General features: G+C 37.9%; 1 pseudogene; it reads left to right on the top strand.

Annotated features, from left to right (window-relative positions):
* Window positions 1-16,794: 16,794 nt before the first annotated feature.
* On the top strand, window positions 16,795-16,870 carry LOC127483375 (U2 spliceosomal RNA; annotated as a pseudogene).
* Window positions 16,871-17,085: the final 215 nt, after the last annotated feature.

Here is a 17,085-nt window from a genome sequence, read left to right as displayed (position 1 = left end):
CTTCAATCTTTTTCAGACAAGGTCATAGTCAAAGTGGAAATTCTCTCCTCCCTTCAGAGAAAGGTACCTCCTTCTTTGATGACCCCGTTCTAGTAGAGTTCTTTGGATCCCCTAAATAAAGAATCATATTATCTGCATAGAGGGATAGTTTGAGTTCTTCCTTCCCAATTTGTATCTCTGGGGCCTTTTCCAAGAAGTTTTTGCCTATGCCAATATCTTACAGTGTTTTAGCAATATTCTCTAATAATTTGATGGTATGGGGTCATACATTTAGGTCTTTAATCCATTCTGAGTGATTTTTGTGTAAAGTGTAAGGTAGGGGTCTTGGCTTAATGCTTCTGCAGGTGGAAATCCAGTTTTCCAAGCACCATTTTTTTGAAGACTTCCCTTGCTCTAGGGATTGATTTTATCTCTTTTGTCAATATAAGTTGCTTTGTAGAGGGTTGGATTGATTTCTGGCATCTCTATTCTGTTCCATTATTCTATCCATCTGTTTTTGTATCAGTACCAGGCAGTTTTGATTATAACTGCCCTATAGATTTTCTTGAAATTTGGTATTATGACTCCTCCAGGTTTGTTTTTGTTATATAAAATTGCTTTAGCTATTCAGGATCTCCTGTGTTTCAATATGAATATTTGAGGATGCCCTCGGTATTTTGATTGGTATTGTGTTCAATCTGTAAATTGCTTTTGGAAGTATGGGCATTTTCCTGATATTGATTCTTCCAATCAATGAACATGGAAGGTTTTTTTCCATTTATTTGTATCTTATTCTATTTCTTTCTTTAATATTTTGTAATTCTCCTCATAGAGAACTGTGACATCCTTGGATAAATTTATTTGAAGGTATTTGATTTTTTTTGTAGCTGTTGTAAATGGGATTGATCTTGGAACTTCTTTCTCAGCTGCAGCATCATCTGTGTATACAAAGGTTGTTGATTTTTGTGTATTGATTTTATATCCTGCTACTTTACCAAACTCTTCCGCGAGTTCCAGTAGTCTCTTAGTGGAGTCTTTTGGATCCCCTATATATAGATTCATGTCATCTGCAAATATGGAGAGTTTGACTTCCTCCTTCCCAATTTGTATCCCTTTGATTTCTTTTTCTTGCCTAATGGCTCTGGCTAAAACTTCCAGGACTAGATTTAATAGCAATGGTGAGAGTGGGCATCCTGTCTGCCTGCCAGAAACCAGCCTGCGGGGTCTCTCTCAACCTCCTGCATGGGTAGGGCAGGCAGCCTCACAGGATCATCCTTAGGATTCGATTGGCTAGAATTCTGTTGAAGATTTTTGTTCCTATGTACTTCAGGAAAACTGGTCTGTAGTTCTTTCTCAGTTGCACTTTTTCAGGTTTAGGAATTAAGGTGATGCTGACTTCATAGAAAGAATTTGGAAGTATTCCCTGCCTTTCAATTGTTTTGAATAGCTTGAGAAGATTTGGAGTTAGTTCTTTATATGTCTGGTATAATTCAGCAGTGAAGCCATGTCCTGGTTTTTTCTTTTTGGGGAGGGTCTTTTTTTTAAGGATTTATTTATTTATTTGAAAGTCAGAGTTGCACAGAGAGAGAAGGAGAGGCAGAGAGAGAGAGAGAGAGAGAGAGAGATCTTCCATCAGCTGGTTCACTCCTCAAATGGCCACAGTGGCTGGAGCTGGACTGATCAGAAGCCAGGAGCCAGGAGCTTCTACCGGGTCTCCCATGCAGATGCAGGGGTTCGAGGACTTGGGCCATCTTCTCCTGCCTTCCCAGGCCATAGCAGAGAACTGTATTGAAAATGGATCAGCTGGGACTTGAACTGGCACCCGTATGGGATGCCAGCACTGCAGGTAGCAGCTTTACCAGCTACGCCACATTGCTGGGTCCTGGGAGGCTCTTTATTACTGATTTAATTTCTGTCTTGGTTATGTGTCTGTTTAGATTTTATGTCTTTGAGGCTCAATTTAGTTAGGTTGTATGTGTCCAGGAATCTATCCATTTCTCCTAGGTTTCCCAGAAGAGCATACAGAGAGCATACAAAGAGCATACAGCTGGTGATTCTTTTTATTTCTGTGGTGTCTGTCATTATATTTCCTCTTTCATCTCAATTTTTAATTTGGGTATTCTCTCTCCTTTTTTTTTTTTTTTTTGACTAGTTGGGCCAATGGTGTGTCAATTTTATTTATTTTTTCAAAAAACCAGCTCTTCATTTCCCTGATCTTTTTTATTGTTCCTTTGGTTTCAATTTGTTTATTTCTTCACCAATTTTAATTATTTCTTTTCTCCTACTAGTTTTGGATTGGCTTGCTGTTGTTTTTCTAGGTCTTTGAGATGCATTAATAACTCAGTGATGTAAGCATCAATTGCTATAAACTTTTTCTTAACACTGCTTTTGCTGCATACCATCAATTTTGTTATGTTGCATTATCATCTTCACTCATTTCCAGAAATTTTGTGATTTCTCTTTTGATTTCTTCAATGACCTACTGTTCATTCAGGAGCATGTTGTTCAGTCTCTATGTGTTTCCATATGTTCTAGAGATTCCTAAGATGCTGATTTCCAGCTTCATTCCACTGTGGTCTGAGAAGATGCACGGTATGATTTCGTTTTTTTTGAATTTGCTGAGACTTGCTTTTTTACCTAGCATGTGGTCAATTCTAGAGAAAGTTCCTTGCACTGGTGAGAAGAATGTATACCCTGCAACTGTAGGATGGAAAGTTCTGTAAACTGTCAGGTCCATTTGGTCTATAGTGTCAATTAACTCAGTTGTTTCCTTGCAGATTTTTTGTTTTACTGATCTGTCCATTGCTGAAAGCAGGGTATTGAAGTCCCCTATTACTATTGTATTGGAGTCTATGTCTCCCTTTAGCTCTCTTAACATTTGTTTTAAATAGCCAGGTGTCATGTAATTAGGTACATATACATTTATAATAGCTATATCTTCCTGTTGAATTGATCCCTTAATCATTACATAGTGCTCTTATTTGTCTCTTTTAACAGTTTTTTGTGTTAAAGTCTATTTTGTCTGATTTAGGATGGCTGTACCAGCTCTTAATTGGTTTCTGTTAGCATAAAATATCTTTTTCCATGCTTTCAGTTTCAGTCTATGTGCATCTTTGTTGATGAGCTGTGTTTCTTGTAGGCAGCAAATAGATGGGTTTTGGTTTTTTTTAATCCATTTATCCAGTCTTTGTCTTTTAATTAGAGAAATGAGGCCATTTACATTCAAGGTGACTATTGATAAGTAATGACTTTGCCCTGCCATATTCCTATTTTTAACTTTGGATTTCCTTTGTACTTTTTTTTTTTTTGACAGGCAGAGTTATAGAAGCTGATCCGAAGCCAGAGGCCAGGTGCTTCCTCCTGGTCTCCCATGAGGATGCAGGGCCCAAGGACCAGGGCCATCCTCCATTGCACTCCCAGGCCACAGCAGAGAGCTGGACTGGAAGAGGAGCAACAGGGACAGAATCCGATGCCCCGACCGGGACTAGAACCTGGGTTGCCAGCACCCACAGGCAGAGGATTAGCCTAGTGAGCCATGGCACCAGCCTTTCCTTTGTACTTTTACTGAGAAATTTTATGCCTTTACCTTCTTGCGTTGTGATGATCATGTTTCTGTGTTTTTGTGTGCAGCACATCCTTAAGCATCTTTTGAAAGGCTGGATGGGTGGTGACAAATTCAATTTCTGCTTGTTATGGAATGTTTTATTTCACCTTCATTCATAAATGGGAGCTTTACAGGGTACAGTATTCTGGGTTGACAGTTCTGTTTTTTCTCTTAAAACTTGGAATATATCTCACCATTCTCTCAGCCTGTATAGTTTATGATAAGTCTGCTGTGAGTCTAATTGGAGACCCTCTGAAAGTAATCTGGCACTTCTCTTGTGCACATTTTAGAATCTTTATGTTTTACTGTTTAGAATCTTTCTGTTTTACTGTGGAGAGTTTGATTAAAATGAGTCATGTTGAAAATCTTTTCTTGTCATGTCTATTAGGAGTTCTTATGTGTTTTCTGTATTTGGATGTCCCTTTCTCCAAATTAGGGAAATTTTCTGTTATTATTTCATGAAAAAAAAGGCCTTCTAATCTTTTCTCAATTCCCATGCCTTCAGGAACTCATAGAACCCATATATTGGGTTAAATAGCATCTTGTAGATTACCGACAGTGTTTTTTAGTTTTCTAATTTCTTCTTGTTTTTTGTCTGACTGTATAATTTCCTGCAATTTGTATTCTAAGTTGGATATTCCTTCTTCTGCTTCACTGATTTTGTTGGCTTTCCACTGCATTTTTTATTTGTTTATTGAATTCTTCATTTCCAAGATTTCATTTTGCTTTCTCTTTAAGATCTCAAATTAGTAGGAGAAATTTTATTTCATATGATGTATGGATTTCATTAGTTCATGCATTTGCTTCTGATTACTTCTAAATAATCATATGATCAATTTATTGAATTCCATTTCTGGCATTTCTTCAATCTCTTTATCTTCACAATCTAGTAGTGAAGTATTACATCCTTTTGGGGAGTGTCATGTTATGTTCCTTATTTTTGTTTCTTGAATTGGTCCATTTATGATTTGGCATTTGTAGAGATACTCACTGGTGTCTTCTTTGTTTTTCTGCTGTGATGGCTTTTATCTTTTTACTATTCCTATGTGGATTACTGGAGTGTCTGCTTTCAGGGTATACCTAGAGGCATGTGGTGGGTGTAGCCAGAGAGCTCTGTTCAGTGCTCCAGGGTGAAGGGAGTGTTGAGGTGATACTTGGGTTTGGCATGGTTAATCTCTCTCTCTCTTTTAATATTTTATTGGAGGGGAGGTTTGTTCTGTTGGTACAAACTCAGCTCACTTCCTCTCCTCAAAGGATACCAGTGCCTGAGTGCTAGCTCCAGTGGGTATAATATTTGTCCACGCTGCCACATGGACCATGCAAAGGATCTCTGCAGTCCATGTTGTAAGCAGATTCCCCTGCAATGTCCCTCACCAGGGAACCAGGGAACCCTGAGCCTTCTCACACAGCCTCAGTGTTTTCACAGTCCCACAGCCTCAGCGTTTACACAGTCCTGGCACAGAAGCCTCCCACAGTCATGAGCACTCATCCCCCTGTCAGTTCTCCCCACCAGACTGAGGAGTCTCTGCTTAGCTGGCTGCTGTACCTGGACATGAGCTGGCGTAGCTGTTACATAAATCCAAAATGGCACCTACTCTCTATCTGCTTGTTACAGGGAATCATTGCAGGGTGATTGGGGAGAGAGAAATGTGACCCCCCACACACACACACTTTCTCCTCTAGTTTGGCAGGTACACTATCCCCCACAGGGCTCCAAGCTGGATTCCCTCCATCCTTTTCCTGCAGCTTTTTTTCTAGTGGCTTAGGCTGCTGCAGTCTTGTCTCACCTCACTCTCCAAGGCTGGTGCAGAGGCTCTTGGCTACTGGGGTCCTGATTGTGTGTGACCACACCCTCCAGGTAGGTCCACTGTGTCCCGCTAATTTACATGGAGTTTAATTTGCTGTTTTCTCCCTAGTTCTTCCCTGAGACTGCACTCTCTCCAGTTTTTTTAAAACCATCTTCCTGACTAGAGCAGTAAATTCCCTCTCTAATCCACCATCTTAATCTAATAATATACTCATTTATTCAAAGAAATATATACCATAAAGTTGCCACCCATCTTTTTGCAAATGAGGGAAGTGTCTACTATTTCATAAAACTATCTATGGCTAGGATATAATTTCAGTTATGCTAACTAATCAGTTTATGTCAATGTACTTTCAATATACTCCATACCTATCTGCTTAAGGAATGAAAGTACTTCTGGAAAAAAATGATATTGCACTTTGTGTGAATATTATATTTAATATATAATAAATTAATCATAAAGCACAGGTAAAATTCATTGCTCTTAATGTGGTATGGGCAAATCATAGAATAATGTATTTTTCTAGCTTATTAGAACCATAGCAATCACCATCTGCATTTTATATCCAAGCAAAGTGATAGAAAAGTTATTTAAAAAACAATGGTATATGCACCTTTACTTAGAGTGACAAAATTGTTGTTACTGTTTTAACAGTCTCCTTTATTTCTTAACTTGGAGTTTTCATAGATTCTGAGTTAATAGAAAAAAATTCAACCAAGTGAGGATTTATGGTTTGCTCTCAAGGACTGCTTTGCTGGATTGGTGCACAACAAAAATTGCTCTCTGTGAATGCATAGCCAATTTGCTGAGTTGCTTTTTCAAGGCCCTTGTGATATGCCAGCTTACTTGTCCCAATTCAAGTGTTCTAAGACCAATGCTTTGGAGAGGCCTTGAATTGTCTTCATTTCCCTGTCCCTGAAATCACTTTTTATTGGTGTGTGACAGCCCAGGAAGATTCTTCAGTTGTGAGGATAAAAGAGATGTATATGATACTGACAACCTTAGTCAACATAGACATTTGAAAGCCTTTTACAATGTGAACCATCACTGTGTAATTAAGTAAAGCAATTCAATTTCCTTGAAAATTTTGCTTATAGCTTAAAAGTTCACATTATTTTTCTTCTTGTAAGAATTTGTGTCTAGGGTATCTTTTTATCTTTCCATATACATCAGAGGGAAAATATTGACCATAAATAAAAATAAGAATGTAGTTGTATATTTTTGTAAGGATTTAAAGTAAAACATGTAGGGAAGATACCTATAATCAACAGAAACAGAAGCTAATAGATTTATTTTATTTTTAATCTGCAAGAATGATTCCAAAAGCAAAGTTAAAGAGCTGGTGATAGCAAGTTCTCTGACTGCTGCTAGAAGATTGAAATGAAGGCAAGAATGGGGTGAGTGGCTTAATAGTAGATGGCAGGCCAGGGCACTCATTCACTAGCTCCTATTATCCATTTCTTGGGGTGTGTCATGAGATAATTTATTCCCCTTTCTGTGATTACTTGGTTTTCTATAGTTTATTAAATAAGATCAGGTTTTGGGACCCATTCATTTCCTTCTTTTACATAAACATAAAAGATAATATGAAGAAGCCACTAGTTACTTCCATTCAGCATAGGCATTGCTAGATTTCTGCCTCCCTAATTACTTAAAATAATTAAACCTTGATATCTTTTATATATATGTTGGGGAATCCTTTTCTCACTTGAAACATCATGACATTTTACAGCAATTCTTTTCACAGTGTATCTTTCTTCACAGCATCATATTACAAATGTGCTTGGCCATACCACAGACCAAAAGTGAACAAAAAGAAAAAGGAAAAAGGGAGAGACAGACATTGAATGAAAAAGCTATGGTGGGAATAATCCAGCCACCCACCTGTCCTCATAGCTGGTGTGGTAGTCAAGCTGACTCGATTTGCTGAAAGAGAATGCGACTACCCCATTATGGAGGAGAGAACTCTAACTTCCTTAGTCTCAATAATTCACCATTGTGAAAACTAAATATGTTCCTTAGTATTACATTAAAAAATGATGAAGAAAAATGAGTAGAGTTTTAAAAGCTTTTTTAATCGGGTTTCCATGCTTATCCTATTACTGCGTTCCAGTAAGTAGACCTGAGTATCTTTTCTTTTATGACTGTTTGCCTTTTTTAATGGAGAGACAGAAAAATAGATTTTATGATGGATTGTTCTCCAGACAATGTTCCTTTTGATTGAGTTTTCTCTTTTCACTCTTGTTAGACCAAAGGATTATAGCAATTAGAGGAATGTGGGCTCTTCTAACTGAAAAAAAAATTTTTCATTATATCATTTCTTTATGATTCTTGTCTATGATAGAAAAATCTTAGCATAATAGCCAAAGTTCCAAAGCAATATAATTGTATAATTTTTGAGTTACAACTCTGTGTTTATCTGAAAAGACCAATTATTAAAATATATATGAAAACATTAGGCCATATTTTCCAGAAGTCATGTAATATATTTTTGAATCTCTTATTAAATTGTTACATAAGGTTTTATAAAGAAAAAGAATTTTTTTCCTTGGTATATGAATTCAAAAAAGAAATCTGACAATATACATATGACTAAATAAAGAAAAGCTACTGCTGGTCAAAGGAATGCACTATACTCCTGGGTCTTGTGAAGACCAGAAGTAACTACTACATTAAATAATATCATATTTTATTAAGTAAATTCTAGCATTGTGACAATTATGATTCAAAGAAAACCTAGGGTAAGTGTGGCACAGTGGCTTACATTGCCACTTGTGAGACCTGCATCCCATATTACAGTGCCTGTTCAACTCCCAGCTACTTCACTTCAGATGCAGCTTCCTGCTGATGAGCATCTTGGGCTAGCTGCTTGGGTGCTTGGGTACCTGCCACCCAAGACTGAGAAACCCAGATAAAGTCTGGTCTCCTGGTTTTGGTCTGACCCACCACTGGCTGTCGTGTGCATCTGTGTAGTGGATCAGCAGGTGGAAATTCTCTATGTGTCTTTTTCTCTATATATACACTTTTTAAATAAAATTAAAATAAGTACTTTTTTTAAAAGAAAAACTGGTAAATTTGTTAGAAAAAAGAAATAAATTACAGCAAGAAAATGAGACAAACAAACCTATAGGGATGATATCTACTTCTCTAGAATGTTTTGGGGAGATGAGAATGTAGAGATCTAACAAATAAGTTCTTGTGGCTAAGATCTTTTAAGCTTAGAATTTGCAAGCATAGGGGCCAGTGCTGTGGCTCAGTAGGCTAAGCCTTTACCTATGACACTGTCATCCCATATGAGTGCCAGTTCCTGTCCTTGCTTTTCCTCTTCTGGTCCAGCTCTCTGCTATGGCCTGGGAAAGCAGTAGCGGATGGCCCAAGTGCTTGGGCCTCTGCACTTGTGTGGGAGACCTAGCAGAAGCTCCTGGCTCCTGCCTTCAGATCGTCCCAGCTCAGGCTGTTGTGGCCATCTGGGGAGTGAACCAGCAGATGGAAGACCTTTCTCTTTGTCTCTCCTTCTTTCTTTCTTCAACTCTACCTCTTAAATAAATTTAAAAAATTAACAAGCATAAATTCTTAACTATTGTCCTTGTGTTATTGTGAAACCTGTACACTTCCTCTGAATGATACATTTGTTTATGTCTCACTTTTGGTCATATTAATAATTGACTAGTTCACAGGTAATATAAACTTAATCATTTATACTAAGAATCATTTAGGAATGTTAAGTATTTTGCAGTTGTGGTAATGAAAATAATATGAATTTCAGTCGATCTCATGCCCTGTACTGATAGTAATTGTGATCGTTTTAATTTTGGCATTTAGGTCTCAGGGCTAGAACGTTCTATTAATTTGAGTAGGAAAATAGTCTAACAATAGTAAAAACATAAAACTCAACCAAAAGGAACATTATCTGGAAGACAATCCATCACAACCTAATAGAGATCGCTGTTAACTTGATAGAATAATCCTTAGTTTGTGTACTTTGAAACTCAGGAAGGTAGTGTAATCCTTCTGAAATTGTAACGGGTAAATCATCATAAAACTCACTAAAATGTAAATTTTGTATATGAAGGTCTATGGTGGAGCACAAGATTCTGGCGTTTTTATTGAGCTCTTTGGTAATGCAGATGCTGCTAGACCACGGACTACACTGGAGTCGTCTCTAGGAGGCCAGCGGTGTGGCACAGGGTGTTAAGCCTCTGACTACAGCGAAGGCATCCCATATGGGTGCAGGTTGGAGTCTCAGCTGTTTCACTTCTGATCCAGCTCTCTACTAATGGCCTGGGAAAGCAGTAGAGGATGGCCCAAGTGCTTGGGCCTCTGTACCTGTATGGAAGACTAGGAAGAAGCTCCTGGCTCCTGGCTTCAGATCTGCCCAGCTCCAGTTGTTGTGGCCATCTAGGGAGTGAACCAGCACATGGGAGACCTTTCTCTCTGTCTCTAATGCCAACTCTCAAATAAATAGCTAAATCTTAAAAAAAAAAAAAAAAAAGTTTAGTAATTCTTGGTACACATGCTTATCTGTCCAATCAGAAAATTTTCTTAGTTATTATGTCAAGAGATAGAGATTTTAAGGAGTTGGCTCATGTGTTTTTGAGGGATAGCAAGTTTAAAATTCATAAGGCAGACTGGAAATTCCAACCAGATTCAATGCTGCAGTCTTCATCCTGAAGGCCTTCCAGAGTCAATCATGTCTAAGACTGTTTTCACAGCACCATCTAGCCTGGTGTTTGAGCAAACAAATAAATTAAAAATACTAGCAAGTAAGAGAAGATAACAACCTAGCTAAGTTTCCATGTAAGAGAATTAAATATCAAAAGTAGCAGGGATTAATAGAACAGTGGGAAAATTACGGCCTCTGGGCCACATCTGGCCAGCCCCTGCCTGCCTCTGTATATCCTACATGCTTAGTGGGGTTGGCATTTACAAGCATAAATGATTGAAAAGTGTGAAGAATGATACTTCATGTGCATCAGTAAAGTTATATTGGGACATAACCATATTCAGTCATTTATATGTTGTCTCTGATTGGTTTCCTGGATTCATAATTGAGCAGTCATCACAGAAATCATATCGTTCACAAAGAATGAAGATCTCATCCTTCACATACAGAGTTTAAATGTATCATTTATATATATATAATATATATATAATTATATATGATTAGATTTGAGATGAGAACACAGAGTAAGGAAAGACAATAATGGATTATAGATGTTCTCCTATTTTAGATTTTATGAGAAAGATTTGCTAAAACACACATTCCTGGCCTTCACTTCAAGTTGGCGGCTCTGTATTTCTATGAAGGGACATTAGAATTTGTATTTCTAGTGAATTACAGGTTGATGCTGATGCCGCTGGTCTGGAAATCAGAATTTGTGCTCACGTTGAAGAAATGTCTATCTTTCTTGGCTGAATAGTGGCAGAAGAACCCGTAAAGAAGTCAGGTAAAAAGCTAAAAGAGAAAACTAACACAGAATAAAAGACACAGTTTTGAGAGACATGGCATATTCCAGGATGTCAGCATGGCTCACCAATCCATACACTGATGAGTGAAAATAGCTTAGATTTATGGAAAAGAAATCTCTGCTGGTCCTTCCTAGTGAGGACTCTGTCCAGGGACCATTAATAACTATGGTACTAGAACTTCTTGACATCTTGTACCTGGAATTTGAATGCAAGAAAATCAAAGTTAATAACTGATACTTCCTAAATTATAATGATGTCACCAGACAACCTTGTTATATTCGAGATGGACACATGCTATTCCATTATATGACAAAATACTCAGGTCCATTTGATATTGAAAGAGATGAAATAGCGTATTTGCAAGTTGATACTTCTTTGTAAAATCAAAATAAACATAACTAATGTTAAAAGCCATCAAGTACCAAATTTTCAGTTCTGCAAGTAATTCAATGACAAAATATTTAATTCAAAGTTACCGTAAGTAGAACATTCTTTCCTCAATTTAAGCCTTTATAACTGATATACATATATGGCAATGGGACTTAATGCATTAAATCTGACAATCTGTTGGTATTTTCTATCATTAGCATGTGATATTTTAATCATCTTTGAAAATAAATAGGTAAATAAATAAATAAATGAAAACAGAGCCAAATTTAAAGCCTAAATAGAACTGGTATGCTTCTGAGATCTTCATAAATGAATTACTCCCAAGGAAATGTTCTCAAATTGCTGCCATTTTCCTAATGGTTTGTTTGAGAGAAAACAAAACAAACAAAACATTTCCTGCTATCTAAGAGAAAAAGGTAGGATTCTTTTACTAGAACCGGTTTGTTTTGATTTTAAAGCTATGCAAAATGATTGAATATTCTATTATAGTCACTTCTCATATTTTAGTTATAAGACAAAAAATATTTTATAATCTTATTGAAAAATAAAAATCATAATTTAAGTAAAATGTTTGACAAGTTTTCCCTTCTAATTATCTGAATGTGACAAAATTCACTAAATCACAACCAGAGTCCTATCCCCCAAATCACACACTGGAAGGCACATCTAGAAGAGTATCTACTAATATGGTTTATTGCTGCTCTGCTTTGCAAGTTTCCCATGAGTTTAGGGACAAATATCAGCAAAGGACACTACTCAAAAATATGCATATTCTTAGCTATTATGTTTTTCCTCTGAATATTTACTTGAAAAGATAGATGCGTGTGCTGAGAAAGAGAATACTCTTATTGACTATGCTTGGGCTGGCTGAGATTCTTTGCTATTTGGACAACTTTTAAAAAAAATCTGAGGACCTGAATCATGGAGGACAAACCAGAATAAATTTCTTCCCTTAAATGTGTTTTTCTTCAAATTTGTCAACTTTATTTTTTTGTTTTTATTTTTATTTATTTATTTTTTTTTTATTTTTTGACAGGCAGAGTGGAGAGTGAGAGAGAGAGACAGAGAGAAAGGTCTTCCTTTGCCGTTGGTTCACCCTCCAATGGCGCACCGCGCTGATCCGATGGCAGGAGCCAGGTACTTATCCTGGTCTCCCATGGGGTTCAGGGCCCAAGGACTTGGGCCATCCTCCACTGCACTCCCTGGCCACAGGAGAGAGCTGGCCTGGAAGAGGGGTAACCGGGACAGAATCTGGTACCCCGACCGGGACTAGAACCCGGTGTGCCAGTGCCTCAAGGCGGAGGATTAGCCTAGCGAGCCACGGTGCTGGCCAAATTTGTCAACTTTAAAGTTCTTCAATTAGGAAAAATATTTACTTGTTATACATGAATAGAAATTATGGTTGGCTTTTTTTTCTTTTAATAATCAAGAGAACGCTGTGTATGAGTCCTTGTTTTGCAATCATCACTCAGCATTTGGGAAGATTTTTGCTAAATTCTTGATTCCATCTCTGTGTCCAACTAAAATACCCAGAATGGCTTAAAAATGAAAAAGAATGAAAACTGCAATCAGAAACTCAAAGACCAAATGGAAATATAAATAGAAGGAGACAAAACAAAACAGCATGAAGTATGATCATGGTCCTACTCCATGTCATTCCATTCTTTTGCAGAGGGCCAATAATGGAAAAGATAATGTGACCCCAAGAAAAACATTCAAGAAAACATAGTAAGTTGGGAAAGAGAAAAGTAAAAATAAGAACCAATGGGAATGGACCTTTTAAGAGTGGGTAGAAGAATGAGTGGATAGCCAAATTGACTGGATCCAAATCATCATTATGTGATCTTAGGCAAATCACTCTACTCTGCTTTTAGCTGACAGAAAAAAAGTAACTCTCTCAAGCAGCTGTTATACAATTTAATATCAATGTTCAAAAACCACCTAGCACATAATACTCACAAAATATTTTATTATAACTATTCTTGTCTGCTAGTGCTTTATATGGCAAAATTAATAATGAAACATGATGATTGTCTAAAACCCATTCAGTTTAAGCACCTCTTAATGATTTTGTGCCAATACTTAAAAATTACAATCAAATTACATTTTCTTAGGAAGTTTTTTCTTTTTTTTTTTTTTTTGACAGGAAGAGTTAGACAGTGAGAGAGACAGAGAGAAAGGTCTTCTTTCCTTCCATTGGTTCACCCCCCAAATGGCAGCTATGGCCGGCGCACTGCACCCATCTGAAGCCAGGAGCCAGGTGCTTCCTCCTGGTCTCCCATGCGAGTGCAGAGCCCAAGTACTTGGGCCAACCTCCAATGCCTTCCCGGGCCACAGCAGAGAGCTGGAATGGAAGAGGAGCAACTGGGACAGAACCGGTGCCCCAACCGGGACTAGAACCCAGGGTGCCGGCGCCACAGGCGGAGGATTGGCCTAGTGAGCCGGGGCGCCGGCCTATTAGGAAGTTTTACAATTAGTCAAAAACAGTATTTAAATCTGTCTTGAAGACCACCTTAACAAAATTTCTAATGTCTCTAGTAAAATTAAATTATAAATATATATATATATAATTATAAGCTACAGTAACCTATCAGAATTCAAATTCCAGAAGTACTATAAAATTCGTTCAAACTTAAGCATGAAATGTGGGCATTCTATGGAACAAGAAAGAGGTAATCCTTTGTCACAGAGTCACGCTATGTTCTTAGGGCATTTTTTTTCAGATCTTTGTATTTCACCCAAGTTTAATTTACCTGAATTGGGTTTCAAGTTATTTGTCACAAAGCATCTCGATTTTTTTCTTGTATTACAGGCAGAAGGAAGAACTGTTTATTTTGAAAACATAATTATGTGGAAGCTCTTCATTATGGCAACATTTCCATTCCAGATTCATATTATAATATTTATTTTATTATTGCCTCTTTGTGAGGAAGTGTTTGTAAGAAATTAGCAAAAGCCTACAGTTTTTTTTTTTCAGTTTAGATTCTTGATACATAATCACAATATAAAATGAGCTAGAGTTACTCTTAAAAATGTAAACTATTTTTCTTTTGCCTTTTTAAAATCCAGAAAAGTCATTTTAAAACATATTCGACTTTTACTATAAATGGTACATCTTTCCCCAAATATCTCTGTCTTAATAAAAGCACGGAAAACACTAGATTATCCAGGTAGTGTTACTAAGTTTGAGTAGTCCATCATTAATGGAGTAACTCTGGTCTCACAGTCAAATTTAAAACTTACATACAAATATTTTCACAACTCATTCATTCTACAGCTAGAAGATATTTTTGTTATTAAACATCAGTTTTCTCGATGGAATACAATTAACAACACAGCAAGTTTTCCAAAATAACATAGATAAGATAATAAATTTCATAAAATAAAAAGTTTTAAGAGGAAAGGCAATAACCTCCTGATAAAATTCTGACAAAGCTATAATAGTGGTCACATTTCATCTACTAAAATACTGAAATATTATATAAAGTTATTAGCCTAAAACATAGCAAAATATACAAAATTTTATGAATTTTTTGTGCTTCAAATATGCAAGGTTTAATACTTAAACAACTACAACTTGAATAATACTTGGAATCTTTTCCATCTTTTTAAAGACTATTATTCAAAGGCCGGCGCCGCGGCTCACTAGGCTAATCCTCCGCCTAGCGGCGCCGGCACACCAGGTTCTAGTCCCGGTCGGGGCGCCGGATTCTGTCCCGGTTGCCCCTCTTCCAGGCCAGCCCTCTGCTGTGGCCAGGGAGTGCAGTGGAGGATGGCCCAGGTGCTTGGGCCCTGCACCCCATGGGAGACCAGGAAAAGCACCTGGCTCCTGGCTCCTGCCATCGGATCAGCGCGGTGCGCCGGCCGCAGCGCGCCGGCCGCGGCGGCCATTGGAGGGTGAACCAACGGCAAAAGGAAGACCTTTCTCTCTGTCTCTCTCTCTCACTGTCCACTCTGCCTGTCAAAAAAAAAAAAAAAAATAAAGACTATTATTCAAGCTGATGTATTTTATGGTTACTTTGTTTCAACACACAAATGAAACATTATTTAATAATACAAATGTATATCCAGTCAATATTACGTGGTTACAGTACTAGTTAACACTCTGAAGGAGAGCTTTCTTGTGCAAAGGAAAGGAGAAATGACAGAGAGAGAGAGAGAGAGAGAGAAAGAGAGAGAGAGCAAGAGAAAGTGCAAAAGAACTGGCAGAGAAGGAATGCATAGAAGAAGGAACTATAAATTGATAATTCTATAGAGGAATGGGAAATGATGGATATCTTTGAATATTAAGTGCTTTTTTGCAACTTCAGAGACCTAAATAAAAAATTATTAAAAGGTGTTGTTTCACTCAAATATCCACTGACTATAAAAAGGGCAGATTTTGCTAGATGTTAAGTCAGGTGCTAGAACATTAAAGCTGTGGACCTGATCATTTGAGTAGATGGATGCCAGGAAAATAAAGCTATTCAAGAAATGTAAAGCATTCTGTAAATTTCTTACTTTTTCACAAAATTCACTTTCCTCCTATAGTACATATGTGACTGAACTCTCAGTTTCTGTCGCTCCCCCTCTTCATGGAGGAACGACACAGGACCCTGCGCTGTTCTTTCGTCTGCTCGGCCCTCCCCGGGTTTGCTGCTGGTTCTTCCCGGGTTGGCTACTATCCCTTCCACCTCCGTGGAAGGGCAGTTCCCCCTGGCCACATTCCCCACTTCCGCAGGGGAGCGGCACAACGCCGGCCGGCTTTCTCGGGGGCTGCACGGGTGTTCCTTCAGCTAGATGTTCCCCTTAGATGTTCCTGGTGCATGCCGTCTCTCTCCTCCTTTATAGTCCTCCTCCGCCAATCCTAACTCGGCTGCCCACACGCCGAGTACGCTGCTCTCCAATCAGGAGCAAGTCCTACAGTTTATTGGTTGAACTGGAGGCAGCTGTGCGGAAGCTGTTTACTTCTCTCCCAACGCCATATTGTGGGAGAGCAGATGCACAGAATAAGTCTTAATTCCAGTAACTCAGTCTAGTCCGGTTTGCTCCCCACAGCATTCTGTAAATTTCTTACTTTTTCACAAAATTCATTTCCTCCTATAGTACATATGTGACTGAACTCTCAGTTTCAAACTTCTTGCTGAGTTTCTGGAAGATGTTGTTCTAATGGAAAAATTTGTTTCAGTTGGTAACTGATATAAACATCAACAGCACAGACCAGTTTTTTCTGCTGAGCTAATCGAGGCCGTGAACTGCTGAGTGAGAGATAAAGCATCCACTTCACAAATACAGTCAATGGTTACAGAATGGATTTTGCCTCTTGTCCACCACTCTGTTAAAATAAAAGGCAATGACACCTACCACCTCATTCAACTTTACCTTTCTTCTGTGATGGACTTGCAAATATTCTCATCATTATAGTGACAGTTTTGAGGAAATGACATAAATTGTCCCCTAAATAAGATGTTTTTCTTTTTTCTCGAGAAGCATGTATTTTCCACAGGCATAATAAATGGCTCAAAGATGGCTACTGGACAGTTGGACAAAACAGACTTCTTTCTCATCGCTTCTCGGCCTTTTGGCTAAGATCAAGTGTAGTAACAAAATTCTTTCTCTGGATATTGCTAAGAGAGCCTCTATACTGACTGAGTCACACAGCCATTCCTTAATCTCTTCATTCAACAAATATCTACAGGCAGCTGATATTTTCTATGAGGCACAGTGTTAAGATGCAATTGAGATGCAATAGTAAGCACAGATCCTCTGTACACTCTAATTAAGCAGGATAGATATATAAGCTAACTATGCAATTGTGGTAAAATCCAGCAAATATTGTAAATACTATCATTCTTC

The sequence above is a fragment of the Oryctolagus cuniculus genome, chromosome 8 (genome assembly GCF_051225735.1).
Source record: "Oryctolagus cuniculus isolate XC-2025 breed Fujian yellow rabbit chromosome 8, ASM5122573v1, whole genome shotgun sequence".
Lineage (NCBI taxonomy): Eukaryota > Metazoa > Chordata > Mammalia > Lagomorpha > Leporidae > Oryctolagus > Oryctolagus cuniculus.
The sequence above is the reverse complement of the archived record's forward strand: the minus strand, read 5'-3'. Positions and strand labels throughout refer to the sequence as shown.